This window comes from Corythoichthys intestinalis, chromosome 7 (genome assembly GCF_030265065.1).
Source record: "Corythoichthys intestinalis isolate RoL2023-P3 chromosome 7, ASM3026506v1, whole genome shotgun sequence".
Taxonomy (NCBI): domain Eukaryota; kingdom Metazoa; phylum Chordata; class Actinopteri; order Syngnathiformes; family Syngnathidae; genus Corythoichthys; species Corythoichthys intestinalis.
Window position 1 is genome coordinate 49,008,588 of NC_080401.1, and position 16,441 is coordinate 49,025,028.

General features: G+C 36.9%; 1 protein-coding gene across 4 annotated transcripts in view; it reads right to left on the bottom strand.

The window, feature by feature from the left end:
* shroom2a (shroom family member 2a) overlaps window positions 1–16,441 on the bottom strand; it is a 95,048-nt gene that overhangs the window by 46,313 nt on the left and 32,294 nt on the right. The window lies entirely within an intron of this gene.

The following is a 16,441-nucleotide window of genomic DNA, read 5'->3' on the forward strand; positions in this document are numbered from 1 at the left end:
GGGTGCGCATTATACACGGGTGCGCCTTATATTCGGGAAATTATGGTAACCCTTACTTTTCGAGGCTACAAGTCGATCGGGTTACAGTTTCTTTGTGTAGATTATATTTATTCTGTCTTTTCTATTATAATGAGGACCAACACGGTAGGACAGTATAACCCAGAAACGTCAACGGCGCGACAACGTGGCCGCCGCGAGAACGCAGTGAAACGCGGGCGTTAAAGTCAATCAGCCAATGCACACCAGTCGCAGTGCGGCCACGTGTTAGACGCGTCCCAGAAGCGGCTCAACACGATGCACGCGAAAAGAACGGCAGAGTTTATTATTTGACAGCACAGCACAGCACTTCTTCTTTCTTCTTTCTTTCAGAAAGAAAGCTGACCAATACACGGGGTCTGAAAGGCAAATTGTTGTTGGATTATCTTTAAATACCCACTACTTTTTGAGCAGAATTCTACCTTTGTATAGGCTAATGTTCCTATTGTTGAAAGCACAAACGTGTGTAATAAACAACTAACACATTTATATTTTGCATTTTGTTTTCTTACTGTAACGAAAATGAACCGAACCGTGACCTCAAAACCGAGGTACGTACCGAACCGAGATTTTTGTGTACCGTTACACCCCTAATAATTAATAATGATTCCTGTAAATAATGTAACGAATGGGATTCTAATATGGTGGACACTTTTTGCTGTACTTGAACGCACCACGGAGCTGACATCACAGTGAGATAGGTCCGTGCGCTAGTGATAATACTTTCGTTTTCTTGAGAGCACAGTCAACTACGGAGGGCAATGGGCGTTTTGTGCTCGATAAGTTCTTATATAAATGATAAAAACGTGATGAACCTGGCGATTTCCTTGGCGATGTTACCACAATAATAATTGTCACCTTAGCTTGTAAAGACTGGCGAATGGTGGTCGGAAGAGGACCGTGGAGCTGTATTGTTGAGCTAGTTCACGGATGCGCACCCCACGCTCATACTTTTCTATAATTTGCATCTTCATTTCAAAGGTAAGCATCACTTTTTTCCTTGTTTCACAAACTGTACCAACTTTTTTGAAACCTGTGTTGATTTCTCACACAAGAAAATCCGCCGTGCGATCGTTTGCGGTGCTGTCATGTCATATTTCGGGCATGTCATCGGATGTAGAAACAAATGGCGAGTCAAATTTTACGTCGGATGTCGAAAAGATCGTGTGTCAAAGCAATCGTATGTCAAGGTACCACTGTACAGTACAGTACAATCGGTTCGACACACGATCTTTTCGACAACCGACATAAAATTTGACTCGCCATTTGTTTCTACATCCGACGACGTGCTCAAAATACGACGAGTTTTGACAGCGCCGCGGTTTCTTTGTTTTGCCGGAAGACCGACGCACGGCTGATTTTCTTGTGAGATAAATCAACATTGGATCCAAAAAGGTGGGGGGAAGACAAAAAAAAAGAAAAGGTTACGCTTACCATTGAAATGAAGATGTAAATGATAGGAAAATATAGGCATGGTTCAAGGATATCCATGAACTGGGTCGACAATAGGGTCGTAGAATGTCGATCTCGGCCGGCGGTGCCGTCCTGGGAGTGGATCTCTCCTGATTGTGGTTCTCCCAAAGGTTTTTCTTCTTTCCCCATGGGGTATTTTGAGTTTTTCCTTGCCGCCAGTGAGGGTCTAAGGATGGGGGATGCCCTGGTCATGGACTCATCTCATTCATCTACTGTACAGCGGGGCAAATAAGTATTTAGTCAACCACTAATTGTGCAAGTTCTCCCACTTGAAAATATTAGAGAGGCCTGTAATTGTCAACATGGGTAAACCTCAACCATGACAGACAGAATGTTGAAAAAAAAAAACAGAAAATCACATTGTTTGATTTTTAAAGAATTTATTTTCATATCATGGTGGAAAATAAGTATTTGGTCAATACCAAAAGTTCATCTCAATACTTTGTTATTGTACCCTTTGTTAGCAATAATGGAGGCCAAACGTTTTCTGTAACTCTTCGCAAGCTTTTCACACACTATTGCTGGTATTATGGCCCATTCCTCCATGCAGATCTCCTCTAGAGCAGTGATGTTTTGGGGCTGTCGTTGGGCAACACAGACTTTCAACTCCCTTCACAGATTGGGGTTGCGATCTGGAGACAGGCTATGGCACTCCAGGGCCTTGAAATGCTTCTTACGAAGCCACTCCTTTGATGCCCTGGCTGTGTGTTTGGGATCATTGTCATGCCAAAAGACCCAGCGACGTCTCATCTTCAATGCCCTTGCTGATGGGAGGAGATTTTCACTCAAAATTTCTCGATACATGGCCCCATTCATTCTTTCCTTTACACAGATAAGTCGTCCCGGTCCCTTTGCAGAAAAACAGCCCCGAAGCATGATGTTTCCACCCCTATGCTTCACAGTGTGTATGGTGTTCTTCGGATGCAATTCAGTATTCTTTCTCCTCCCAACACGAGAACCTGTGTTTCTACCAAAAAGTTCTATTTTGGTTCATCTGACCATAACACATTCTCCCAGTCCTCTTCTGGATCATCCAAATGCTCTCTGGCGAACCGCAGACGGGCCTGGACGTGTACTTTCTTCAGCAGGGGGACACGTCTGGCAGTGCAGGATTTGAGTCCCTGGCGGCGCATTGTGTTACTGATAGTAGCCTTTGTTACTGTGGTCCCAGCTCTCTGTAGGTCATTCACTAGGTTCTTGTTATCATTTTGACGCCACGGGGTGAGATCTTGCATGGAGCCCCAGATCGAGGGAGATTATCTGTGGTCTTGTATGTCTTCAATTTTTTAAATAATTGTTCCCACTGTTGATTTCTTTATACCAAGTGACGGGTACATAACAAAGTATTGATATTAGGGCTGTCAAAATTATCGCGTTAACGGGCGTTAATTAATTTTTTAAATTAATCACGTTAAAATATTTGACGCAATTAACGCAGATGCTCCGCTCAGACAGATTTAAACGACAGTACAGTGAAACGCTCACTTGTTGTGTTTTATGGAGTTTTGCCGCCCTCTGCTGGCGCTTGGGTGCGACTGATTTTATAGGCTTCAGCACCCATGAGCATTGTGTAAGTAATTATTGACATCAACAATGGCGGGCTACTAGTTTATTTTTCGATTGAAAATTCTACAAATTTTATTAAAACGAAAACATTAAGAGGGGTTTTAATATAAAATTTCTATAACTTTTACTAACATTTTTCTTTTAAGAACTACAAGTCTTTCTATCCATGGATTGCTTTAACAGAATGTTAATAATGTTAATGCCATCTTGTTGATTTATTGTTATAATAAACAAATACAGTCCCTATGTACCGTATGTTGAATGTATATTTCCATCTTGTGTCTTATCTTTCCATTCCAACAATAATTTACAGAAAAATATGGCATATTTTATAGATGGTTTGAATTGCGATTAATTACGATTAATTTTTAAGCTGTAATTAACTCGATTAAAAATTTTAATCGTTTGATAGCCCTAATTGAGATGAACTTTTGGTATTGACCAAATACTTATTTTCCACCATGATTTTCAAATAAATTCTTTAAAAATCCAACAATGTCATTTTCTGTTTTTTTTCCCCCACATTCTGTCTCTTATGGTTGAGGTTTACCCATGTTGATAATTACAGACCACTCTCTAATCTTTTCAAGTAGGAGAACTTGCACAATTGGTTGTTGACTAAATACTTATTTGCCCCACTGTATCTGACTGTGTATCAAAATGACTCTGTAAAGCCCTCTGAGACAAACCTGTTGTGATATTGGGCTATACAAATAAAACTAAATTGAATTGGTCCGCCTCCATTCGCCAGGCTTTATAAGTGAAGGTGGCCTATTGTTCTTATTGTGGTAACATCGCCAAAGAAATCGCCAGAGGGAAGTGTATCCACCAAATTCAATAAAACTAAATGCAAACACTTAAAAAAACACTGCAACGCCACTTTAATTAAACGAATACTCGAAGCAGCAAAATTTAATTCAAATCTTTTCTCTAATCGAATTACTCAAGTTAATCGAATAATCGTTTTAGCACTAATTGTCACACCCCTAGTGGCTATCACGTCTGCCTAGCAATTCTTAGGTTCGCGGTTCAAATTTCAGGTGCGACCTTCCTGTTGGATTGAGTTACCCCAGTCGTGTCCTCCTCGTCAGATTCCAACTGAGCATAAAATGGTCAACAGATAGTAATATTCATAAAATGGAAAAAAGTTCATATACACTGCCGTTTATTGATGACTGCGATTAGCACACTGAGCACTCAGCTACGAAGCAAACAATTTTAAGAAATCCACTTACGGCTGGAATTCAGCGCAGCACATTCCAAACATGCTGCAAGGGCTTATTAGGAAAAAACAAAGAGCTATAAATGTAAGACCCCCCAGCTCAGCTCTAGCCTGCGGCGTACATGTGTCCAATAAGCTTTTCCAGGTACAACTGGGCGGTGGACATAACCTCTGTTAAAAACGTGGCACTAAAACTAAACCATGAAACCACAATGTTTATTGCTAGAAGAATAAAGGAAGACAATTTGACAAGTGCACTTCTTCAAGAACGCCAGAAGGGGGAAGCCAACCGCTGCGTTACACTCAAGAGTTCAAGTTGTAAAGTTTAGTTGTAAAGAGACAGTTCAGGCTGCATGGGTCTGCTTAGTGGACACTAAAATCCACTGAAGTGAAGAAGTAAACAGTGAAGAAGACATGGGGGGAGGTCTTTACACAAAATTGTTTACACATATGGGTCAAATCTCATATTCAATAAAACCAGCAAACTTTTGTCTTTCTAGATAAGTGGTTAAAATTAGCAATTGGACAAAATCCAGGAACATCTTTGAAGAATCCTATGACATGGGCAGTTTCCACAGACATTGCGCCACACTTTCCGTAAAGGGCCGACTCAGGCAGAAGGTTGAGTTGGATTTTACTGTGAAAAACTCAAATACGCTGCATTCTAACGCCGGATTTAGGTGGAAACAGGATGAAGGTTTTACTGCATACAAGCAGGCAGTATTGTCTCAAGAGTGATTTGGTGAGGATTCAAGGTCATTATTATAGGGCTGTCAAAATTATCGCGTTAACGGGCGTTAAATAATTTTTTAAATAAATCACATTAAAATATTTGACGCAATTAACACATGCACTGAATGACCTGCTCACGCATTGCCTCAAACAGAATACAATGACGCAGTTTATGGACATTAAGAGTGAAGAGAATGCCACCGGCCGCTTGGGGGCAGCGCCGTTCCATACTAATGTTATTCCTTCTACAAGTAGGAGAATTAGTATTTGTGAGACGTTTATGCTGTTACATTGTGCTATTTGTGCTCCATGCATATTTCTGTAAGTTTTCTTTCTTTTAGTCGCAATTATGTGTCTCTTGTTGTATTTTGGGTAAGATATGTACAGAGATATATATGTTATAAAGGCGAGTGGACACAGGCGTTCTTTGGACCGCGCCGTTTATTGGCATAAGCTTTGGCAACTCCTTCACAACAAACATAAGTATCATTTAGTGAAAGCACAACAAAAATAATATTCCTATCTCTCAAAAAAAAAAAAAAGTTCACAAAAGAAAAGCACTTCAGTCTGTAGTAATGAGGCCCAATTCTTACACAGTTAAACAACAATGCAAAGTGAACTGGCATGAACTGGCAATTTACTCAGACTTTGGTCACTCTATTTTTTATTATTTTTGTTCTTATTATTACTATATTAACTCCACTTTTGATTGAAAATTTTACAAATTTTATTAAAACGAAAACATGAAGAGGTGTTTTAATATAAAATTACTATAACTTGTAACTATAACATTTATCTTTTAAGAACTACAAGTCTTTCTATCCGTGGATCACTTTAACAAAGAATGTTATTAATGCCATTTGTGGATTTATTGTTATAATAAACAAATACAGTACTTATGTACAGTATGTTGTATGTATATATCCATCTTGTGTCTTATCTTTCCATTCCAACAATAATTTACAGAAAAATATGGCATATTTTAGAGATGGTTTGAATTGCGATTAATTACGATTAATTAATTTTTAAGCTGTGATTAACTCGATTTAAAATTTTAATCGTTTGACAGCCCTAAATTATTATATCAAATAGCACCATGCATGCACTTTGAAACGTGAAAAAAAATTAATGGATGAAATTATTGTAACTTTGGCTTGAAATATTTACGTAAAATGAATGATAACTGCCCATTTTTTGCTTTTAACCAACAATCGAGACTTTTTTACGTTTACAGAAATTCTGCGATTTAAGCATTTATTTACATGAATTTTAAACTTAAAAACCTCTTTGTTTTGTGACGGCCGCCATGTTGGATTACACAATACTGTAACTTTTGCTTGAAATATTTACGTAAAATGAACGATAACTACCCGTTTTTTGCTTTTAACCAAGAATCTAGACTGTTTTACGTTCATATCTATATAAATTCTGCAATTTAAGCATTTATTTACAAGAATTTTCAACTTAAAAAGCTCTGTTTCGTGTCGGCCGCCATGTTGGATTTTATATCTCTACACAATAGCGGAATTCAACCTAAATAAGTTGTGATTGTATATAAAAAATGCACATTTAGCTTTAGCTTTTTTAAATTAAGATGTTTCTGCATGTTTTCCCCAGATGTTAAGTTTTTGATGTGAAAATTGAGTGTATTATTAGCTGTTGAAAACTTGCACTAAATAAAAAAACATTAAGTTGATATTTTGGGCAAACATTTATATGACATGTTAAATATTGCTGTTGATCCTGAAAATATAGGTGATTGTATCTGCATTTGGGGATTTTTGTGCATCTAGCGTAAAATCTGAGAATTTTATAGCCATTTTAAGTTATGTTATACTTGTATAAAACAAATAATTAATCAGGATTTTATTAGGGAAGGACTTTAAAAAATGTTATGTCGCTGCTCATGGAGACTCATATATGCCTAATGGAGCTGCCTGTTTTGGTTTTAGTTTTAGAAGTGGCTTTGGTTTTGAAAATACTTGTATCTTAAGTTTTTGAAAATAGGTCCCCTACGCAATCCAGCTGAAATGGTTGACTGTCGGGCCGTTTACATGGTGACGCTTCGACACCAAGACGCAACGATTGTGTTGCGGAATGGCCTCGCCTTATGGTCACTTCAAACCAAAATGACTGACTTCTTATAGCTTTTGGGACAATGTCTCGAGACTTTTTTTCACATGGCAAACTTTTGCTCACAGTTATTCAAGTGACACTCTTGCATAAAGCGTCGATTTGCCATGTCTAGGCATGTAGCACGAGTGCTCTAATGCAAACCACACCTAAATATTCATTGTGTGTGGCTATCCTCTCGACCTGTTGCTATTCCTCTCCCTTTGGGATGGCGTTTCGCCAACAATCCCGGTTTTGTCACCACACGCAGAAAAAGTCAGTGCTGTTTGTTAGCAGGCCGCACCTGCAAACGGGAGCAGGTTGCGACAGCTTCCTGTTTAACATGATTCCCAATAACAAGGCTTTATTTGAAATTGTGTTTTCATATTAGTTATTCAGGATATGATGAGTAGAAAAAAAAACGTACTTCCTTGTTTTTATTTTCAACGTGCTCGCAAAATATTAGGAAATACAAATACGTAGTAATAACTATTCCCAAAAGAACATATCTGGATAACCTTGGGCACGCCGGTCAAGGCAGATAGTCAATTCTTGAACGCAGACGAAAAGCAGGAAGGAAGCCCGCGGTCCCAGATGGTTCGGACAACACGATTCGAACAATGGAATCGCGTCTACAGGAAACATCTTTCTTCATTTAGTGCAACAAAGGCGACAATAAGCAGATGCGCGCTTGACGCCTCCCGCTGCGTGGCGTTCAAAGAACAAGCGCGCACATTGTTTTACAACAACGCTATTTGATCACAAAGCCAGCGGCCGGGATGGGAAAAGTAACTTTAAGAAGAGTACATTTGGGTTTTAAAATTACAGGTATGAACAGAGGAGCAAAACCAAAACAGTCCAATTTGCCATCGATTTCATGCCCATTAATTATTCATGTTGGACCTCTCAAAAAATAAGCATCTATTCATATTGCACTTTCCAGAAAGATTTTTAAAAACTTGTTGAGAATGTACTTTTTTAAAAAGGCAAAATAAAATTGCTGCATTCTCCCAAAAAGAAGACTATAATTTCTAAAAAGTTGGCTTATTTGTCTGTGTATTTGTTTTCAAGATAACTCATGATAGATAACTTAGATATCAATTGGATTACATTTTGGGGTAATGAGGTCAAAGGTCACAGAGATTCATTTGCATGTTTGTGTTCAACATAGTTTAAGAACGGATAAAGGGATTATAATCTATCTTGCAGGATATGTTTGCAATATGAAACTAAAGAGGTGATTACATTTTGAGGTAGTGAAAGGTCAAAGGTCACAGAGGTCTGAAAAGGAACTTTGCGATAACTTGTTTATACTAATAAAACAAGGGGAAAACCGTAAACGTTCCCTTTATTATTTTTTACATTTCAGATTATTTTTTGAATCGAATAAGAACAAAAAAGATGGAAAAACTGTTCGCTTTATTTATTTATTTTTGTGTTTTAGCTAACCCTTCAGACCTGCATTTTTTCTGCTGGTCAAAAAAAAAATATTTGCGCTGATTTTTACTCTACTCAAACACTAGAACAAAGTGCAATTTTTTGGTCGGAGATATTTCGTAGTTTTATTGGCTATTTTTAAAGCCAATCTGTTTTTGATGTGAAATGAGAACTTTACATTTTCTCTTTGAAGTTATGTTAGGTCAGCCATTGTCAAAGAGCCAAAAATTGCAAAGAGGGCATAGCAAACCTCATGATTTGAATTCGATGGGTAAAGTTTCATCCAGTCATCTCCCAGAAATGGCAACAGCAACTAAATTCACTGTATTTATTGGTTTAGAGATGCGAACGCATCATGTCCTTCAGCAGCATGCTTAGGTCTGAAGGTATTAAATAATGAAACAAACATTAATATTAGGGCTGTCTAACGATTAAAATTTTTAATCGAGTTAATCATAGCTTAAAAATTAACTAATCGTAATTCATCGCAATTCAGACCATCTCTAAAATATCCCATATTTTTCTGTAAATTATTGTTGGAATGGAAAGATAAGACAAAAGAGGGATATATATACATTTAACATACAGTACATAAGTGCTGTATTTTTTTTATAGAGTTTGAATAGAGTGTGACCAAAGTCTGAGTAAGTTTTATGTGTGTTTTGCATAGCTATTTTGATTGGGAATGCCAGTTCACTTTGCATTGTTGTTTAACTGTGTGAGAATAGGGCCTCATTAATACAAATTGAAGCGCTTCTTTTTTATTTTTATTTTTTATTTTTTTGAGAGAGATTATTTTTGTTGTGCTTTCACTAGATGATACTTATGTTTGTTGTAGGGCTGTCAAAATTATCGCATTAACGGGCGGTGATTAATTTTTTAAATGAATCACGTTAAAATATTTGACGCAATTAATGCACATGCCCCCCTCAAACAGATTAAAAAGACAGCACAGTGTCATGCCCACTTGTTACTTGTGTTTTTGTCTCCCTCTGCTGGCACTTTGGTGCGACTGATTTTATGAGTTAAAGCACCGTGAGCATCGTGTAATTATTGACAACAATGGTGAGCTACTAGTTTATTTTTTGATTGAAAATTTTACAAATTTTATTAAATTATCTTTTAAGAACTACAAGTCTTTCTATCCATGAAACGCTTTAACAGAATGTTAATGTTAATGCCATCTTGTTGATTTATTGTTATAATTAACAAATACAGTACTTATGTACAGTATGTTGAATGTATATATCAGTCTTGTGTCTTATCTTTCCATTTCAACACTAATTTACAGAAAAATATGGCATATTTTATAGATGGTTTGAATTGCGATTAATTACGATTAATTAATTTTTAAGCTGTGATTAACTCGATTAAAAATTTTGATCGTTTGACAGCCCTAATTTGTTGTGAAGGAGTTGCCGAAGCTTATGCCAATAAACAGCGCGATCCAATGAATGCCTGTGTCCACTCACCTTTTGTAATATTCTGATATAGGAATATCCGAGGCACCCTGAAGTGCACGCGGCGCCAGTGTTGTTTACTCACATGATGCAGGAGTGAGTTAGAGTTACGGCCTGCCGAGAGCCATAGGCTGTGTTAATGTTGAAGCTGAATGTGCTAATAAACAAAGTGCTAGCATGTCAAGTTTGGTATACCTTTGTTAAGAAAAAGCACAAAATAAGACACCTTTCTCTGCGTCTTGGCTCTCAATATGCATCATTGTAATCTGTTTGAGGCAATGCTTGAGCGGGTCATTTTGCGCATGCGTTAAATGCGTCAAATATTTTAACGTGATTAATTTAAAAAATTAATTACCGCCCGTTAACGCGATAAATTTGACAATAATAATTAATATATAATTTTAGAGTACCATAATTTGCTAGTAAAATGTATGTTTATTTTAGGGCTGTCAAACGATTAAAATTTTTAATCGAATTAATCACAGCTTAAAAATTAATTAATCGTAATTAATCGCAATTCAAACCATCTATAAAATATGCCATATTTTTCTGTAAATTATTGTTGGAATGGAAAGATAAGACAAGACAAGATGGAAATAAACATTCAACATACTGTTCATAAGTACTGCATTTGTTTATTATAACAATAAATCAACAACATGGCATTAACATGAACCTTCTGTTAAAGCGATCCATGGATAGAAAAACTTGTAGTTCTTAAAAGATAAATGTTAGAACAAGTCATAGAAATTTTATATTAAAACCCCTCTTAATGTTTTCGTTCTAATAAAATTAGTAAAATTTTCAAGCCATTTTTTGTTTCCCAGCAGAGGGAGACAAAAAACAAAAGTAACAAGTGGACATGACACTGCTGTCATTTTAATCTGTTTGAGCGGGGCATGTGCGTTAATTGCGTCAAATAATTTAATGTGATTAATTTTAAAAAATTAATTACCGCCCGTTAACGCGATAATTTCGACAGCCCTAGTTTATTTACTAAAACATATCATATTATCTGATTTCTCCATCATTTAAATTTATTTCATCCAAAAAAAAAAAAAAAAGTCAATGAGTATAATTTCACGAGCCACACAAAATGACGTGGTGTACCTGATTTGGCCCCCAGGCCTCGAGTCTGACACCTGTTCCATTAAGTAACAGTAGTTTTATTCGATTCAAATTTTTGGCCTCTACCAACCCCTAAGTAGTTCCTCCGATTCTAAAATGCTAAACAGAATGGGCTCACCACTCAAAGCCAAGGCAATGGCCTTCCTTATACGTCGGGCCTGTTGGTGATTACATTCAGATATGATATTAGTCAACGCAGAAAGACAAGCAAGCAGCGACGCACAAAGTCACCATTGTTGAGCACGCCCGGGCCGTCTGTTGGTAGGAAGGCGCTGACGAATGATTCATCAGTTTAAAGAAGATATGAAGGCTGCGGGAATGCCACTGAGATATTTACGGTGTCAGGGGAGCGTGAAGGTGAAGTGGTGACGCATGCGAGTGGCAAAAACAAATACATTCTGAACCTAAGTACAGAGATGTGCATAAAAAAAAAAAAAAAAAAAAAAAGATAGTGCAAGTATTTGCACGAGGGGTTGAATGACTAAAGATTTTTTGTCGTTGACTTAACAGTTCTTTCATAGGGCACTAAATGGTTGCCATTGACTTTACTAGACGTCCAATCCATTTTGACTAGGAGATCGGCAGCGAATGATCGCTGAAAGATTCACAGCAAGTCCTCTCAGTTTAAGTGAAAAGGATGTCTATTGTTGTCAATAGGAAGTAATGAGTTAAATACTATGACATTAAACCCTCGATGTCTATTACTGCAAAACTGTCACATTCAAGATCAAAGCAGCCTTAAGGTTTTTATTACCATAGTGCCTGTTGTCGCTAATTTGTATCATACATACAATTACGGGATATGTATTTTATTAGTTTTTAAAAAAATATTTAACGGTACACAAAAATCTCGGTTCGGTACGTACCTTGGTTCGGTTCATTTTTGGTACAGTAAGAAAACAAAATGCAAAATATAAATGTGCTAGTTTTTTTATTACACACTTTTGTGCTTTCAACAATAGGAACATTAGCCTATACAAAGCTAGAATTCTGTTCAAAAAGTAGCGGGTATTTAAAGATAATCCAACAACAATTTGCCTTTCAGACCCTGCGTATTGGTCAGCTTTCTTTCTGAAAGAAAGAAGAAAAAAGAAGTCCTTTGCTAAAGAGAAAAGCAATCCCAATGACAAAGATTTTAACATGTATTTTACAAATGAAATGCCTCAATGAAACATTTTTTTCCCTAATGAACGGTTTTCAAAAGCTTTATTGGAGGATTTTCTCAAGTTAAAGCGCCACACAGAAATTAATCAATTTAATTGTGTAAGCAGGATGTGTGTATTATTCTTATCATTTAATTACAGGTGTTTTAGCTCATTTCAATTTATTTCATTTAAATGGGCTATTATTTTTTCATTATGTGTTTATATTTTACAAATGTGATGTAGTATTCATTTATATTACATATTTTATGTTGTATAGCTTTAGTTCCTATGTGAATATTAGTTCCTACTTGTTTTGTTGTGGTAGGAGGGTTTTGTATTGAACACGGGGCCGTGTTGGTTATTATAGCAGAGAAGACAGCAGTAAATTAACAAAGACAAGTCAACTGTGGCTCGATCTACCACTCAAGAGATCTAATGGACTCAAAAAATAGGTTACGATTGCATATTAGTTTGAAAATCGACCGGATCCACCGTATTTTTACACAAGTGACTTCCGGCCCGATCCTAGCTACCGGTAGTAGTATTGACGCAGGAGGGCCGCGTCTCGATTCAAATGATACTCTGCCGTTCTTTTCGCGTGCGTCGCGTTGGGCCGCTTCTGGGACGCATCTAACACGTGGCCGCACTGCGACTGGTGTGCATTGGCTGATTTGACTCTAACGCCCACGTTTCACTGCATTCTCGCGGCGGTTACGTTGTCGCGCCGTTGACGTTTCTGGGTTATGCTGTCCTACCGTGTTGGTCCTCATTATAGTTGATAAGAAGGAGTAAATATGATCTGCACAAAGAAACTGTATCCGATCGACTCACAGCCTCGAAAAGTAAGGGTTATATTACGTCAGAAACTCGTTTGGTACGCGTCCGTTCCGAACCGAGCACCACGAACCGAAACTGTTCAATACTATTACATGTACCGTTAGACCCTTATCTATTTACCTTATTTTTCGGACTATAACGCACACCTGACTATAAGCCGCCACCCACCAAATTTGACACAAAAATGGCTTTTGTTCAAACATAAGCTGCACTGGACTGTAAGCTGCAGCTGTCCTCACTGTAGTATGGGATATTTGCACCAAAAGATATTAACCGGTAAAACTTTGATAGTGTGATCTTAAGACTGTCTAAGACAAAATGAACCACCATGAAGCTTTGAACCAATTGGCTGCAAAGCTCCATTGCTTCAAGAAGCTTCATTTGGCCATCGCTGCTCCTTTGGGGGAGACAGTCAACCTCTGCTGCCACCTGCTGTCAACACTGTTGTCATTCAACATGCATCATAGAATGCATTGCATCGCAACAGATGTAAATAATCAAAGTTCATATTCTGTGCTCATTATTTCTTTAATTACTGTTCTAGTTGTTTCATTAATTGCTAGCTATGGTATTTGGTAACACTATTACAGTGGCGCCATAAAACTGTCATATGACCATCATAATTATGATATAACACTGCCATGAGCATTAATGAATGCTTATAACAGATGTCATTTTGTGTCATCTGGCAAATCATCTTACTTCTGAATGGATGTAAAAGATCCGAGCTGGACATAAATGGAGTTCATGACATTATTTGCCGGATGATAGTTAATGACATCTTTCATAAGCATTCATTAATGCCCATATCATAATTATGATGGGCATATGTCTTATGACACAGTCGTCAAATATAGTGTTACCTATTTAGCCAAATAAATCTACAAATAAGCCGCACTAGACTATAAGCCGCAAGATTCAAAATGTGGGGAAAAAAGTAGCGGCTTATCGTCCAAAAATTACCATATATGTTGTTATTATTTATTCTTTATTTTAATAACATAACATTCTCCATTTGATTTAGCATCTAGCTGAAAGCAAAAAAACCAGCAAAAGATTTTCAAATTTTACTTTTTTAATTTGAGTTACAAATGTTATTGTATTTTTATAATTCAGTTATTTTTCATTGTAATTTTTTTTATTCATATACTGTACTATTAATTAATCATTTATACTCATTTACAACAGAAATACAATTACAATTAATTAGGCCTTAACGATAAATTGATTTTACGATTTTTTTTTTTTTTTTTTTTTTGCTAATGTGTGAGAAAATAGTTTAATAATACATTTACAGTTGATAGAGTAATAGAGTTTTTTTGGTTGTTGTTTTTTTGCCAGATAGGAAATCTAGCAACCTATTAAGAGTTTGTTTTATTTCTTTGCGTAGTTATTACGTGTCGTATTTTTCGGACTATAAGTCACACCTGATTATAAGTTGCACCAGCCATAAAATGCCCAACGAAGAGGAAAAAAACATATATAAGTCGCACTGGAGTATAAGTCGCTCTTTGGGGGGAAATTTACTTGATAAAATCCAACACATCGAGCAGATATGTCATCTTGAAAGGCAATTTAAAATAAAAATACAATCGAGAACAACATGCTGAATAAATAACCAGTATGATAATTAGGGATGCCGATCGATCGGGTCCGATCACGTCATTTTCAAAGTATCGGAATCGGCAAAAAAACATCAGCCATGCCTTTAAAAAAAAATTTTTTTTTTTTTTTTTTAAATCGTTTTCTCATTGTATTTAATATTACAGACATAATATGTTACACTCATCCAGAGTCTTTAGTTTAGGCTTATCAAATTTATCCCGATAACCGCGGTAATTTTTTAAAAAATGTATCACATTAAAATATTTAACACAATTAATGCATGCGCTGCACGACCCACTCACGCATTGTCGCGCTCAATCTGTAATGGCGCCGTTTTACCGACAGAGATAAAAGGCAGCGTAAAATGAGTAGTGTGAATTTTTGCAGCCTTTGGAGCCTTTTTTTAATCGGCTAAAGCCTTACAATCCCTCTCCCTACGATTAGAAATATCATGGGAAACAATGTGGGGAAGCAAGGTAGCAAATGATCTTTTTCTTAACATCTTATGTTATTTCCCAACGCAGAGAAGATATATGAATTGGTAGCACTACGCACAGTCATGGTTCCACTTCCCATCATGCATTTGGGCATGGCTACAGTATCATTTACTGAAAGCTCAACAAATACACTAGATGGCAATATTTAGTCACAATATACAAAGTCACATTTATCCTTTAAGAATTACAAGTCTTTCTATCCGTGGATCCCTCTCACAGAAAGAATGTTAATAATGTAAATGCCATCTTGAGGATTTATTGTCATAATAATCAAATACAGTACTTATGTACTGTATGTTGAATGTATATATTCGTCCGAGTTTTATTCATTTTTTTCTTAATGCATTGCCAAAATGTATATGATCGGGAAAAATTATCGGGAATGATTGGAAATGAATCGGGAGCAAAAAAAAGCAATCGGATCGAGAAATATCGGGATCGGCAGATACTCAAACTAAAACGAGGATCGGATTGGGAGCAAAAAAACATGATCGGAACAGCCCTAATGATAATGTTACATGATGCATGAACAAGAAAATGCTAACGTAGCGGGTATGTTGTGGTATGTGGGGTGGCGTGGCTCAGTGGTTGTGGGTTCAATTCTCCGCCCTGATGAACTCGTCTAAGTGTCCTTGAGCAAGACACTGAACCCCACGTTGCTCCTGGTGCTGCGTCACCAGTAGGTGGATGGCGAGATAGTGTAAAGCGCTTTGAGCGCCTTGAAAGGTGGAAAAGCGCTATATAAGTATAACACCACCATTTACCATGTTAATGTAACATAGCTATTAAGAGTTATTCAGATAACTATAGAATAAAGAACATGCTAACAAGTTTACCAAACCATTAATGTCACTCCAAAACACCAAAATAACATGTGAAATGATATAATAATGTGTTAATAATTTCACACATAAGTCGCTCCTGAGTATAAGTCGCACCCCCAGCCAAATTATGAAAAAAAACCTGCGACTTATAGTCCGAAAAATACGGTACTCGGTGGCTCACAGCACAAATATAGTGAGAGAAAAAGATTTTTCAGACAGATGTTTTGAGCTTTTTTTGCACTTTCTGTGTTTTGTTGTTATTGTCTGCTTAAAAAAATAGGGGTGAGAGGTCTGAAAAATTTGTAAACTAAAGATTCAGAGATGCGTCATAGTTGATCCGAGTCCAAAAACCATGTGTATGTTTAGG